This window comes from Pseudorca crassidens, chromosome 20, assembly GCF_039906515.1.
Source record: "Pseudorca crassidens isolate mPseCra1 chromosome 20, mPseCra1.hap1, whole genome shotgun sequence".
Taxonomy (NCBI): domain Eukaryota; kingdom Metazoa; phylum Chordata; class Mammalia; order Artiodactyla; family Delphinidae; genus Pseudorca; species Pseudorca crassidens.
In genome coordinates, this window is record NC_090315.1 from 32,875,024 (window position 1) to 32,888,217 (window position 13,194).

Here is a 13,194-nt window from a genome sequence, read left to right on the forward strand (position 1 = left end):
ATCTGCCATAGCGGAAAAACCGGAGGTGACTTCAAATGACATCAATAGGCAATAGATAAATTTTATACCTCTAAAATACGAAATGACAACTGGCTATGAAAAAGAATGAGGAATATTTGGACACCAGTATAGGAAAATATCTATGATGAGTAAGTGTGGGGAAAAAGCAAATCACTGACTTCTATGGGGTGATCCAAATTATGTTCTTTAAATACGCTTTGTGTACTATGTATAAATAAATAACATCTGTATGTGCACGTGTATAATATGCACAGAAAAGGTTATGAATGCTTGATATGTTATCAAACTGTTAGCAAAGGTGATCACCAGAGAGGGAGGGAGGATTGGGGGAAAGGGGGAAAGGGAGACTCTCAAATAAATTTCTACGTTCTTCTTCTCTTTTTTTTAAAAATAAGCATGTATGTTCTAAACATTACAAAAAATAAAATAGAAATCATGATCAGTTAGAATAAATTCTCAAAAAAACTGACTCAGACAATGGTAAGCAAAATAAATTATGAAATCAAAAAGTCCTGCAACTTTTTCTTTTTTCAAGAAGACAGAATGATTGGCAAAGGAATTAGTCGAGTTATGCTTCAAAGAATGTCAGTTTAGCTACGGTTTTTCAAATACTTTGAACATGGGCTAAACATGTCAAAGTCATACATCTCTCACAGACAAAGAGTCTATAATAAATAGTCTCCATTAATTGTTTCCATTGTCCATAATATTTTGTAAGTTTTACATCCCCGGGAAAATAACGTTTGCCAAATTCAAACCAGGGACCTTCAATATTACTTAGATGACATAAATTAAAATGAGACTGACCTAAGCCAGTTGTGTTTATCAACCTGATCTCCTCTGAAAAGGAGAAATGAAGTCAAATACCCTTTAATACTATTTATTAGTGGAGTAATATAATACATTTTGACAAGTTGAACAGTTGTAACAGGCGGCCATTAAAGTCTCTACAGGGCCTGTTTGGAATGAAAACAGGAGTGAGAGACAGCTCTATAACTGGGTTTTAAGAACAGCTCAGCCATCAACTATATCCTAACCAAGTACTTTTATCCAGTTAATTTACGGAGGGAATCCCTTAGGGTCTCCAGCCGTCTACCACTGTAGCTCATTAGAGTCTAATATCCAACTTTTCTCATTGTAACACTGAGAGCATTTATGCTTAAAATGTAATTAAACTTAAAACAAACAAGATCTTTATTCCCTGACAGTCCTGCTATTTTTAAATTAACAAAGGCATGAACTTATATAGGATTATTTAGAAAGCACTATACATTTCAGCCACTTATGGCAAGACATTTGCCCAACTGTTCATCCTGCGTGCAATTAGAAATCTAAATACTTGGGTAACGGGTTTCTTTTGGGAATTAAACTTGCAGATCTCTTACAAACGAGTAATGTGGTAAGACTTGCTGTCCAATGAGGTGTCTTATTGAAATATCCCAGGCCGTTTCACTTGTCACAGCTGTCGTTTCAGCCGCTTGCACTCACAGTGTATAGCTTTCATTACGAAAATAGAAATTTGTGTCCTAAGTGCTGTTACATTACTAATGCTAAATATTTAATTCCCTGGGGTTCCAATTATGGTTGAGCACTGGCAACACTGATTCTACTTTTTAATAACAACTGTAAAAGCAATTTGAGCATTTTTCAATTAATTAAATACATAGTAAACGAGTAACCTCTTGTCATTTTGCCCTCCAGGACCTGAGCTAATTGGTGTAGAATAAAATGTTTTGAAAATTAACCAATATTCCGGTCTGCACACTGTTATACCATTAAATTACAGTTTGCAAAATGAAGTTTGTCTTCTAATAGTTATGCTCAGTATAGTCTGCAGATATGAGAAGGTACCTGTGTTTTATGTACTTAACCGTGCCTCTAATTAGAGCAGAGTTGAAAGCTGAGTGTCGTTCCTCTAAACACCAGTCCGTATCAATAATACTTTGCATTGTTCACATATAAATGCAACATAGGAGAGTTTCCCAGCTTTCAGGATGCATATTCACAACTTAGCTTAAACAGTTTTAAAAGTTTATCCATAAGAATTCCTATTGTCAATTATACTCACAGGAAAAAAGTTCAAAAATAAATGTTTAGATTTCTTTCACGAAAGAAAGTTACAAATCAAACATCTGGGAAAGTCCTTCTTTGCTAAACACTTTGTTGAAGTTTCTCCTTCTGCCATAGAACAATGTCATAAATAAACTCTAAATTGGTTTCTCAGCTTTAAAAGGATGGTGAGGATGAATCATAAAAGCAGATTCTGTTTTACCCACATTCTAAAATGAATATTTTTCTGAAGTGCAATGAAACCTGATTAAAGACACCATCTCCTTGCAGAAAAACGTCTCTGACAGGTGTTCCTCCAGCTCCAAGTCTTGATTGGCCATAATCTAAAGTCCATACTTGGAGAGTGAATGCCTTTTTGGCAGCTGTCTTTCTAACAGAGATGATCCCCTAAACAGGTTTCACTGAATTAGGGATCTCCACAAAAGCATTATGGTTCATGGAAGAAGACACAGAAAGTGAAATGAATCACTCTGGGAGAGAAGGGAAAAAAATAGGGAAAATTTAATAATTTCCATACCAATTTTTAGGGTTTAAATCTTTAATATTTCTAAGATGTTAGTAACATCTTTGAGAAATGAACTTTAATTACAGGATTAACTTGATAGCACCAGTCTGTTAATATAAATAGATCGGACTAAATTCCCGATTTTTAAAAAGCTAAACTGGATAATGAATTCGAACATTTTAGAATTTGGGGGTTGGGTTGACTTCTCAGGAAGCAATCTCTACTCCATCAGCAAATACACACCCACACATATATAAATGAAAAGAAAAATATAAATTTGTTAAAGGTTTATTTAAATATCATTCTATTTGGAATGTAACATCTTAATAGACCTTCAAAAACATTGGTTTAATATAACCTATCATTTACAATTCTTAAAACAAAAAGCAATAGAGTTTGTAAATGACAAATTAAATCCAGTTACGCAAATTGTTTTTGCCAAAGACTAATTTTTTCCAGCTCAAAAACAGCTATATTTTGAAATCTGAAAGTAAAAATAAAGGAAACTTGTGATTTGGATACAAGTGGTACAGATATATTGTTTGTATTAAGAAATGGATCAGAATACACTCCCAAACTCTTTAGCACCTGGTTTTGAAAACTAATAATTTCATTAACTGACTACTCATATGTGGCCAAAACCACTAAACAAAACAATATTTGGTTCTCTAAAAACACTGGACAATTATCTATAGTAATAACTAATGCCACTATATTTAGTACCAGAGTCCCTAGGTTATTGTACACAACTGACCATCAGTCCTTGGATCCCAAACGGGCAGTCTCCAGCCCTCCAGCAGCAGCAGGGTGACGGCTGGTTGAAGATGACAGACTTCTCCCTTAGGATCACATGCTGATCAAGTTCTCCTCCTCTCGCTTTGGAAGATCTGACACTTCACATACTCGGAGGGGTTGGCAGCCCCAACTGCACACTGAGAACTAATGTGCCTGCACACTGTAAACTAATAAGTCTCACCTCTTACTGACCAGTACGATAACTTAGGAGCTAATGGGGGAAAGCCCACAGGTCTGGGAAGCAGAGCTGCTGAGCTCAATCCTGAGAGCGCTAACAGCAGTGTGACCTTGGACGCGTCACTGGACACCTCTGTACCTCTGGTCTCCTGGCTCTGGCATGGGGCTCTGACAATATAACCACTGCATTGCTCTGAGGATCCAATGAGAAAACATGATGAAACCCTGCAAAGCACCATGGAAGTGTCAGACAACCAAGTTTCTAGTCTAATGGTCACCTGCCAGCATCTTTAATAAAGAATTTTTCATTGTTTTTGTGCAAAGAAACTAAAGTAAAAAGTATATGTAACGCATCCATAATAACGTGCATTAAAAAAACTAGAATCGTTAAGGGCTAGGCAGTTTTGACTAGAGATGCTTTCTTAGAATTAAGCCTTTAGCTTTAGTCCCAATAAATTACAAGCCCAAAGAGCATATGTTTAGCATTTTACTTTTTTTAAAAAAGGAAAAAGATGCAATAGGATAAAGAGAAGGAGAATTTGCAGGATATTATCATGATATAGGCATCATTTAATAAACTGTGAACTTAAAATGAGACCTGTTTTAAACCTGATTTTCTTTTCTAAGGTGTATTCAACTAGCTGCCTTAGTTCCCAGACACAAGGCTCAGAGCTCCCCTATCCTGGCTAGAATCCGCTTCTGCAGAGCTTTGCTGAGTAGAGAAGCATGTTGAGGGGAGGAATTACAGCAGATCTGCCCCATTGTACCACCCCCTGGCTAGAACGCAGAGAACCGACAGGCTAAGGAGTGAGAGTTTTCAGGGAGCCAAGGGTTGCTTGCAAGTTATTAATACACAACTGAGGCATCTGACCCGTTAGTGGGTCCCCGGAAGTCCTTTCTCATGCCTGCCTATATTCTCATGAGTTCCGTCACCTGTTTCCAAGTCCACAGAAGTATAAAAGCAGTAAATTGAAGGGCAGAGGGAAGGCTACCAGGAGGGCACATGAGAAACACAGCTGACAGCCACTGAAGAAAGAAGACTGGTTTAAGAAATGCCCATGAGAATTAAAAATCAACAACAACAACAAGAAACTAAAAACAAAAAAGAACACCTAAGTCCTTTAATGAGAGCTGAGTCACGCAGTGCAATTCTTACTGAAGACCATGAGTTATTATCAAAGTGCAGTGAGACTCTACCTTTTTTTCAAGATAAGAGGGACAGGTATGGTCCATTTTACAAAGGTTTCCATCACAAATAGTTAATGTTCATTCTTAAAACTTGGCTATCTTGAATAACCTATTCCCCGAGGGTTCCAGATTATCGTGGTTTTTTACTGTAGTTAGATAGTTTTATCGTTAATGTACTGTGGTAAAAATAAATATAGCTTAGCCTAAGCGTCTCCACTGAAAATATGTATGTCATAAAATGACAAATAAAATAGGTCAATAACCAAACCCACAGTAAATAATTCAAGCCCTAAAGTACATAACATTAGAATAAACTAAAACTAGCCCTCTTCAACACTGATGATAAATATATTCAATATGGACTTTTCAAAATGAAAAGTGAAAATCTCCAAAGGTAAATGGAGAGAAAAGAGACATAAAATTACTAATTTATACCCTTTTGATAAAATCTAAATAATCACACACTACACTCATGAGAAGAGGCTGTAGGAGAACAAACCTAGCCTATACATCTGGGTGAGGATCTAGTAATATTTCACACCATTCTAATTTGATTTCACATCATAATGGCCTAGTAGGTGCTCAATATATTGTTGTTTATCTGAAATACAATTTGCAACTGGTCTGGTTGTCATATAAATAAAAGAAGAGAGATACTGGGAATATCACCAACTTTTCTTGGGGGTGTTTAGTTAGACGTCTAAGACATAAGGAAAGGGAAAGAATTCAAGATTGTAAAGGAAACCACTCCACTGCTGGCTATAAAGCACACATTGATTTTGACTGCATCTGGGGGCAAAAACTGCCGGGTGAAGAAAGTCCCATCCTGGTTATTTTTCAGAGTAGGAGACTGTGGCTAATCTAAAGATACTCCAAATAGCACCAGAAGATGATGAGGACCAAGTCAGAGTCCCCCTGTCACAGCTCGCATGAGTCTTGCTACTAGGTCGTCCTGTTCGGTCGGGCCACAAAAGATGTCCTGATTTGTGGCTTTGGGGAAATAGGGTAGCAGGGTGACCTCCATGGGGCCCCTTGGGGGCAGAGGGAGGTGACAAAGGCTATCATAGCATTAGCAGGCCTCCTCTACCTGCTTCCCTGGTGCTGATGATGTCAGGGTTTTAGTAACCCCGCTGTTTTCGACTTTAATTTACATGGCTATTTGGCTTGAGCATTTTATAGAGTATATGACCATCTGAGCCAGCTGAGGCAGGTATACTTGCCTTTAATGTCTACTGGCCTAGTTTATGCATTGCTACGCTATCTACCACTCTGTTATCTCAAAGATAAGATATCAGTAAGCTGTGCAGTTTTTCCCATCGGGTGTGAATTCTAGACAGTATACTGGGCCATGGACGTGGGCATCCTCTAGGTTCCCATCCTTACCCCAGTTTGTGAAAAGCTTAACTCTACTTTCCAGGTCCAAAATTCACATAGCCCACCAAAAGGTAGTCAGAGCACCAAGGATATTACCAAATCACTTCATGGCAAGGTTTTAGCTCTCATATAGTTCATAGTCAGAATCTCATGTGTCTATCTCATAAAGACCTGGGTTAAGGATGAATTTTACAAACACTTGTACATGTTCAGTGTATGCCACTGCATCTTTCACTCCACCAATAAAGAACATTTTAGGCTGCAACTGACTGGCAAGTAGGGGCAGATTACTCATTGTTTATGCCATTTTGAAGGAAAATAAAATCCAGGAATTTAGAAACTATAAAGGTAAACTTAGCGAGGCCTCCGAAGGCTATTTAGAGACAGGGCAGAAGAAAGGGGACGTTTTCTTTCCTTTGAGCAGGGGTTGGCAACGACAGCCCATGGGCTAAATTCAGCCTGCAGTCTGTTTTCATAAATGTTATTGGAACACTTTTGTAGAAGTGTCACTGGAACTCAGCCACACCCACTTGTCTATGCCTGCTTTTGCGTTGCAATGACAAAATAGTCGCAACACACATTGTCTGGCCCACAAAGCCAAAAATACTCATTATCTGGCTCCTTCGGGAAAAAGTGTGCCAAGCCTGCTTTAGAGGCTCTCTCTCTCTGAGAAGGATGGGAACCCCAGGAAAGCTGCCCCAGGAGAGCCCGACCTTCAATGGCCTCTTCTCTGGTCTCCCCGCAGCCCTGAGGCATCCAGATGCTAGTATCAGTGTTATCTGGTAATTGCTCCTACCTAATGGCCTGAAACACATCCCCCTTTCCAGTCATGAGATGCCCAAAGAAGACACAAGAACATGAAATCATCCGAAATGTAGCAGAATCTGTAAGTTTCCCTTCCAGCTCCACACTCACCCCACATTGACTGAGCACCTGGGCCCGCCTCACCTGTGCATTTGACATCAAATGCAGGAAAACCCCCAAGGGGATGATGTTAAAGGATATGTGGGATTTCACCAGAGAACAGTGAGAGGAGGGAAGGCCTTCCCAACAGAAGAGGTCACAGATGCGTAGTTGCTGCACATGCATGACTGAGGTGGCAGTGCATGCCACGATCTACTCCAGGAAAACCAGCTGCTGGAGAGAAGGGTCACAGGCTGGAGCGGTAGAAAACGATGTGAGAGGGGTCCTCTGGTCAGGTGGAGAGCAGCCTTAGGAATGGTGCTGAGAAGCTGAGGAGCGTTAGGCAGAAGGTGTCTCTAAAGGATTTAAGCAAGGGGGGTGACAGGATCTGATCTCCATGTTAGGAAGATCACTCTGACAGCAGGGGCGAGGTAGGTGGGGGGTGGAGGATGTCTATGCTCTCCCATAAGCCACTGTATCCTGCCCAGCACAGCTACTCTGAAAGGCCCTAATCACCCTTTTCTTTGCACTCCAAGCAGTTTGACTTTCTTCCCCTGGCATCTCAGAGCACCTTCTGGACAATTGATAAAGTGGTATAATTCCCATCCCCAATCATCGTTTTCTTGACTGCCTCCCAGTTCCAAGCTCCTCCACCTATCTGTAGTGAAGGGCCAATCGTTCATTGTCTTTTTGTTTTGCTTCTAATTTCCAATCTTCTGCAGACCAATATTTTTGTAAAATATAAAATCGTGCACGTAGATATTATGGCAAAGTCAAATCGCCATGTAAGTTTCTAAATGCCTTCTCTTATTATTTGGTATTTATCTTGTCACAGGCTGATAAATGTTTGTGGATTTCTGGTTTCTGGTCCAACACGTAAGGAGCTTAGATGTCACCAACTCCAATATAAAACAAGTAAAAAAATGAACAAACTGAAAAATCAGCCAATCTTGTGAGATGCATAAGGGAAGTGCAGTTACAGGACAAACTTCTGCCCCTAAAGCTGGAGTGAGAGACAGATGAGTACAGAAAATCACAACTCACTAGAGCAGAAACCTCCGTGGGAGCCAATGGCAGGTGGGAGAACCTGAACTGTAATTGCCCAGTTGCTGGAGGCTCAGTGTGGACAACTCTGAAGGCAAAAGTTCCAGGGGGGCCCAGTCACAGGGAGTTCCCACCCTTTTGTGAGTTTCACCTCCAGGAGCTCAACCAGGTCCTCACAGTGAACGTCCAGGAAAAATCCCCTCATGCTTCTGGCAGGGGGAGGGGAAAAGGAAGCATTTTTGAAACGTGCCAGAGCTTTATTCGTAACAAGGTCTGCTCTCAGGAGAAACTATTTTCATAGAGCCTAACCTAACTGACCTGAAGGAAAAGAAATACTCACTTCCAGCTGGCCATAGCCTTCCACAGGGAGGAAGGGAAATATGTAACTGCAGCCCGCTCTAGCCACCCTGTCCTACCTAAGGGGGCGGGAGACTGAGGAGTGCGAAGTTCTGACAAGAGGTGCAGCAGGCTTATTAAAAGCCAGAGACCTAATCATGGGTCTCTCTCATTCCTTGCTGGTGGGAACGCAAAACAATACAGTCACTTCTGCAAGACAGTTTGGCGGCTTCTTATAAAACTTAATACTCTTACATATGATCCAACAATAGCACTCCATGGTATTTACCCAAAGGAGATGAAAATTTATATCCACACAAAAACCTGCGTACAGATGTTTACAGCCACTTTATTCGTAACTGCCAAAACTTGGAAGCAACCAAAATACGCTTCATTAGGTAAATGGAAAAACACTGGTATATTCAATGAAATATTATTCAGCACTAAAAAGAAATGAGTTATCAAGCCATGAAAAGACAGAGAGAAACCTTAAAGGCATATCACTAACTAAAAGAAGCCAATCCGAAAAGGCTAAATACTTGATGATTCTAACAGTATGACATGATGGAAAAGGCAAAACTATGGAGACAGTAAGAAGATCAATGGCTGTCAGGGGTTAGTGGAGACGAAAGGATGAATAAGCAAAGCACAGAGGATTTTTAGGGCAGTGAAACTATTCTGTATGATACTCTAATGGGGGATACATGTCATTACACATTTGTCCAAATCCACAGAATATAAAACACCAACAGTAAATCTTAATGTAAACTACGGACTTTGGGTGATGGTGTCAATACAGGTTCATCAACTATAACAAATGCACCACGCTGGTGGGGAATGTTGACCCTTTTGAGCAAGTAAGTCACAACTCCACTTCTTAGCTACTCAGGAATAGCCAGGAGCTACTGTCCACATGTGCTCCAGTCCCCTGATTTGAGGAACAATTCCAACTAGCCCCACCTCAACAGATAGAAAGTCAAGGCAGCCTGAAGCCTTTCTTTTTCTTCCTCCTGTGAACATGGCAGTGCCCTCTGGAGGCATAAACGTTCATTTTTATAGGATTTGAGAGTCGTAAGTTGTCCTCGCAATGTATGTCAACTATATTAAACAAACATGGACAGAAATAACATAAAAAGCTACCTTCAGGATTTATAACCCTCCAGCTAGACTATAAACTCTGTGAGGGAAGGACCATGCCCACTGTGGTCTCTACTCGATGGCCAACACTGTCCAGTACCCAGTACATGCTGAGTACGGACTTGTGGGTGAATGTTGGAAGAACATGATCCAGATAATGTTACTTACTAATCACTTAAGCATATGTTGTAATCCAAACTCACCAAGTGTCTAAAAACAAAAATATTCTCCAGTGCTTTTTTCTTGGAAATGTTTTGCCCCTCCCTCTCTATCTTTAAATCCCTCTGCACAAATGAAATTGAGTATACTTAATCCATTGAACGGTTTAGGGGACAGCTATAGCCAGGAATATTCTTTCACTTTCCTTCCTTCGTATCCTGAAGCCCATCTTTTTTTAAAAACAAACGCTGCCCAATAATATTGAACGGTTCATCTCAGACTTGCTTTTCATAGGACCATTACAGCTGTATCACATAAGAAAAAAAGGAAAACAACATTTAATAATGAAAGAAAACACATTTTTGGAGAAATGTGCCTTTCAGAGAAATGAAAACAAACGGATATGAAAGAATAGATTGTGTTCCCTGCCTGCTACTAGATTGTGACTTCCAAATCCCCTGGATATTCTACTAGCATCTCACCGTCTACTCGGCCCACACTCTTTTCTCCCATTAGACTTCCTTGTCCTAGGTTCCCTGTCTCAAAACACTACCACCACGAACTAACTGCTGCAGCCTTCTGGACGCCCTTGTTGACAGGCTTTTCCTTTACCCCCATACGTAACCAGTCAGCCACAGGTCCTTTATTTTCTAGCATCTTAGTATCTCCCATCAATCCACCGACAGCTCTCCTTCCCCTGGCTCCCGCAACTATTCTCACCCCTGGACAATTACTTGCAAAAACCACTGAACTAGTCTCTCACCACCAGTCTTGCTGGTCTCCAATGTACTCCCCATGCTGCCACCAAACATGATACCTCCACAACGCAGAGCTGGTCAGGTGAAAGTAAGATGAGGTCCAAGCTGCTCTCTCGAGCGTATAAACCACCCTTTGTAGCCTGGCCCCTGATTACTCTCATCTCTCCTTCTAACCTCCGCACGCACCTCTCCTGCTTCTTTCAAACTCCTTGCTGACTCTTGAAGGCACGTGCTCTCCCTTGTCTTTCTTTGCTCCCCCTTCCTTCAAGGCTCAACCCCAATGCCCCTCTCCTCTGGGAAGCCTTCCTTGACTTTGCCCACCCTCCGTCAGGCTTGTGAGGACTCTGCCCCTGGGGTCCCATGGCACCTAGCCTTTCCCTCTCACCGTGCTGTGCTGAAATGGTCTGATTATGCCTCTGTAGCCAAGATAGATGCTAAGCTCCAAGCTCCACAAAGGCAAACACTGCATGCTGTTCACCATTTCATCTCCATGCCTGAGCCCAATGCCCACGTTGTTGAATTCAGGGAACATATTGTATTCATATTTGATTCCCTGGATTTATCACAATGTTAAAAGCCAGCAGGTATGTATAAATAGTAATGAATACATGGAACATTCTATTGGTTAAAATTCAGTTCTGAGATTAACATACTTTAACTTGTTACTTGTACCCATACTGGATGACAAAATGTTTGTATGACATCTACAGATGGCAAGTAGACATTTATTTCTGATGTGTATAGAATAAAATATTATGAAGAATAGGGATGTGATACAACCATCTGCAGATTGAATTTCCAGAACTGGGGACAAGCATCTTCAAGATGGCAGCATTTGCTGTGGAGTCAAAAGATCCTTATTACCACTTAGAAGCAAGGCATTTCATCTTCCTGGGACTCAAGTTTCTTCACGTGAAAAACACATCTTCTCCAGCTTCAAAAGCCTGCAAGTGGAAGCTGCCTGCTATTTTTATGCATAGAGTTTGCAAGGTGTTTTGAATAAAAAGACTCCTGGAAAAAAAAATTAAATAGTCTGCTAATGTGTCTTGCAACTGACACTTCAGTACATTCATACACAAAGTTTAAAAATGGCAGGTAGGTTAAGGTAATTTAGCAATAAGTTGTTCTAAAAACATTTTGTGGAGAAAATATATATAAACAATTATAGACAAAATTATAAAGTGCCTCATATTTTAAAAGAATATAGAGAGAATACAGCAATCACAGCAGAGTCAGGAAGTCTAGTGGTAACCAACCTATGATTTGCAATATTTGTAAAAAAAATTTTTTTAACTGTCTAAAATAGCACCATTTTTTTTTTTTTTAAACTGCTAGATAAACAGTATTACAAGATGATTCCACAGTGCTGGCTCATTATACATACTCAGAACTTTTAAGTCGTCCACCTAATGTAGCACTTTCCTAAAACACAATTCATTTTGGCCTCATTGGCAATGGCATATAGTTGGGGGCACTGGAATCTGTATTATTACACATAAAATCCTGAGTATCTTAATTTTGATGTCTTTTATAACCACATTGATCAAATGATTCAATGATTTATATAAATTTAAAGAAACTCTGATAGTCCCTTAGGTGTCTTCCTTTTTCCAGGTTCCTGACTTAAAGGGCCTCAGGCGTATTAGCGCTTCCTAGTTTAGCCTTCTAAAATTGGATGCATACTTAGAAAAGGCTCTCAGCTCTCTTACTACCTTGAACACTTGAAAAGAATGCACAGAAATGCCTGTATTTTCTTAGGGTGCCCAAAATAGTTTCTTAGTAAAGCCATCAGCTCTATGTACCACCTTACAAATGTATTCTTTATGTAACTTGTATCTATATATGATCTTGCAGTTTTAATTTTGGAGCTCTTCTAAAAGAACTTTAAGTTCTTTTATTTTAAGCCTAAAATAAAACATTTTAAAGTATTATAGTCTTAACAGATTATGCATTTAAGACATCAGAAAGGTACAAAATATCTTATTCCTTATCAAACACAAACGGAGGAAAGTAAGGTGGTTTTTCACATTCACACACACATACTGAGCCTCATAGTCCAAAAGCTACTTCCAAGTCCTAGTTTTAAGAAGAAGAGTATCCATTTGTTTTTCCACTCAAATATACATATTTAAACTCAAATATTACTCTTAAAGCATGCCACATTTCTGGTGAGTTCCTGAAACACAGGACGCTGTTAAGTATACTTTGGGGCAGTCACCTACTATTCTGATGACCAGACCAGATTGCACCTCACTTCCAACAACCACACTGCAGCTCATTTCCCTCCGCTGCTGATGTCCTCCTTCTCTGTGTCACATACATGCTCCTTCCCAATTCAAGCCCACCATTTTCTGTGAGGCCTGCTCCAGCAGTTTCAGCTTTCCTAGTCTCTCTCCTAAATTCCGAAGGTTCTGGATTTCTAGTAACACATAATCATGTTGGACTCTATCTCAGTTTCTTTTTACTTCTCCCCTGTCCCCACCCCCCAGTCTAAGAGCCGCGAGAACCCCGCAAAGGGATCAGGGCCTGTATTGCTCTTCTTTACTGTTAGGGTCCCAGTTCCTAGAAGTGCTAGACAGGAGATGCTTCCCTAGCTGCTTCTTGATGAGTGACTACTGGTATTCAAAGATTCTATATGTCCATACTATCTTTTGTCTAGGTCATTTTTAAGGGCAAGGACTATTTTATTATCTTATGTCATTTATATCACTGTGGTCATGACCATAT

The 13,194-nt window shown here is 40.1% G+C and overlaps 1 long non-coding RNA gene across 1 annotated transcript in view; it reads right to left on the reverse strand.

The window, feature by feature from the left end:
- Positions 1–8,466, reverse strand: part of LOC137215550 (uncharacterized) — a 29,200-nt gene extending 20,734 nt beyond the window's left edge. Inside the window, exon 1 of the long non-coding RNA XR_010939313.1 lies at positions 3,351–8,466. This is a non-coding gene — a long non-coding RNA (uncharacterized lncRNA). The remainder of the gene's footprint in view (positions 1–3,350) is intronic.
- Between the last annotated feature and the right edge of the window lie 4,728 nt (positions 8,467–13,194).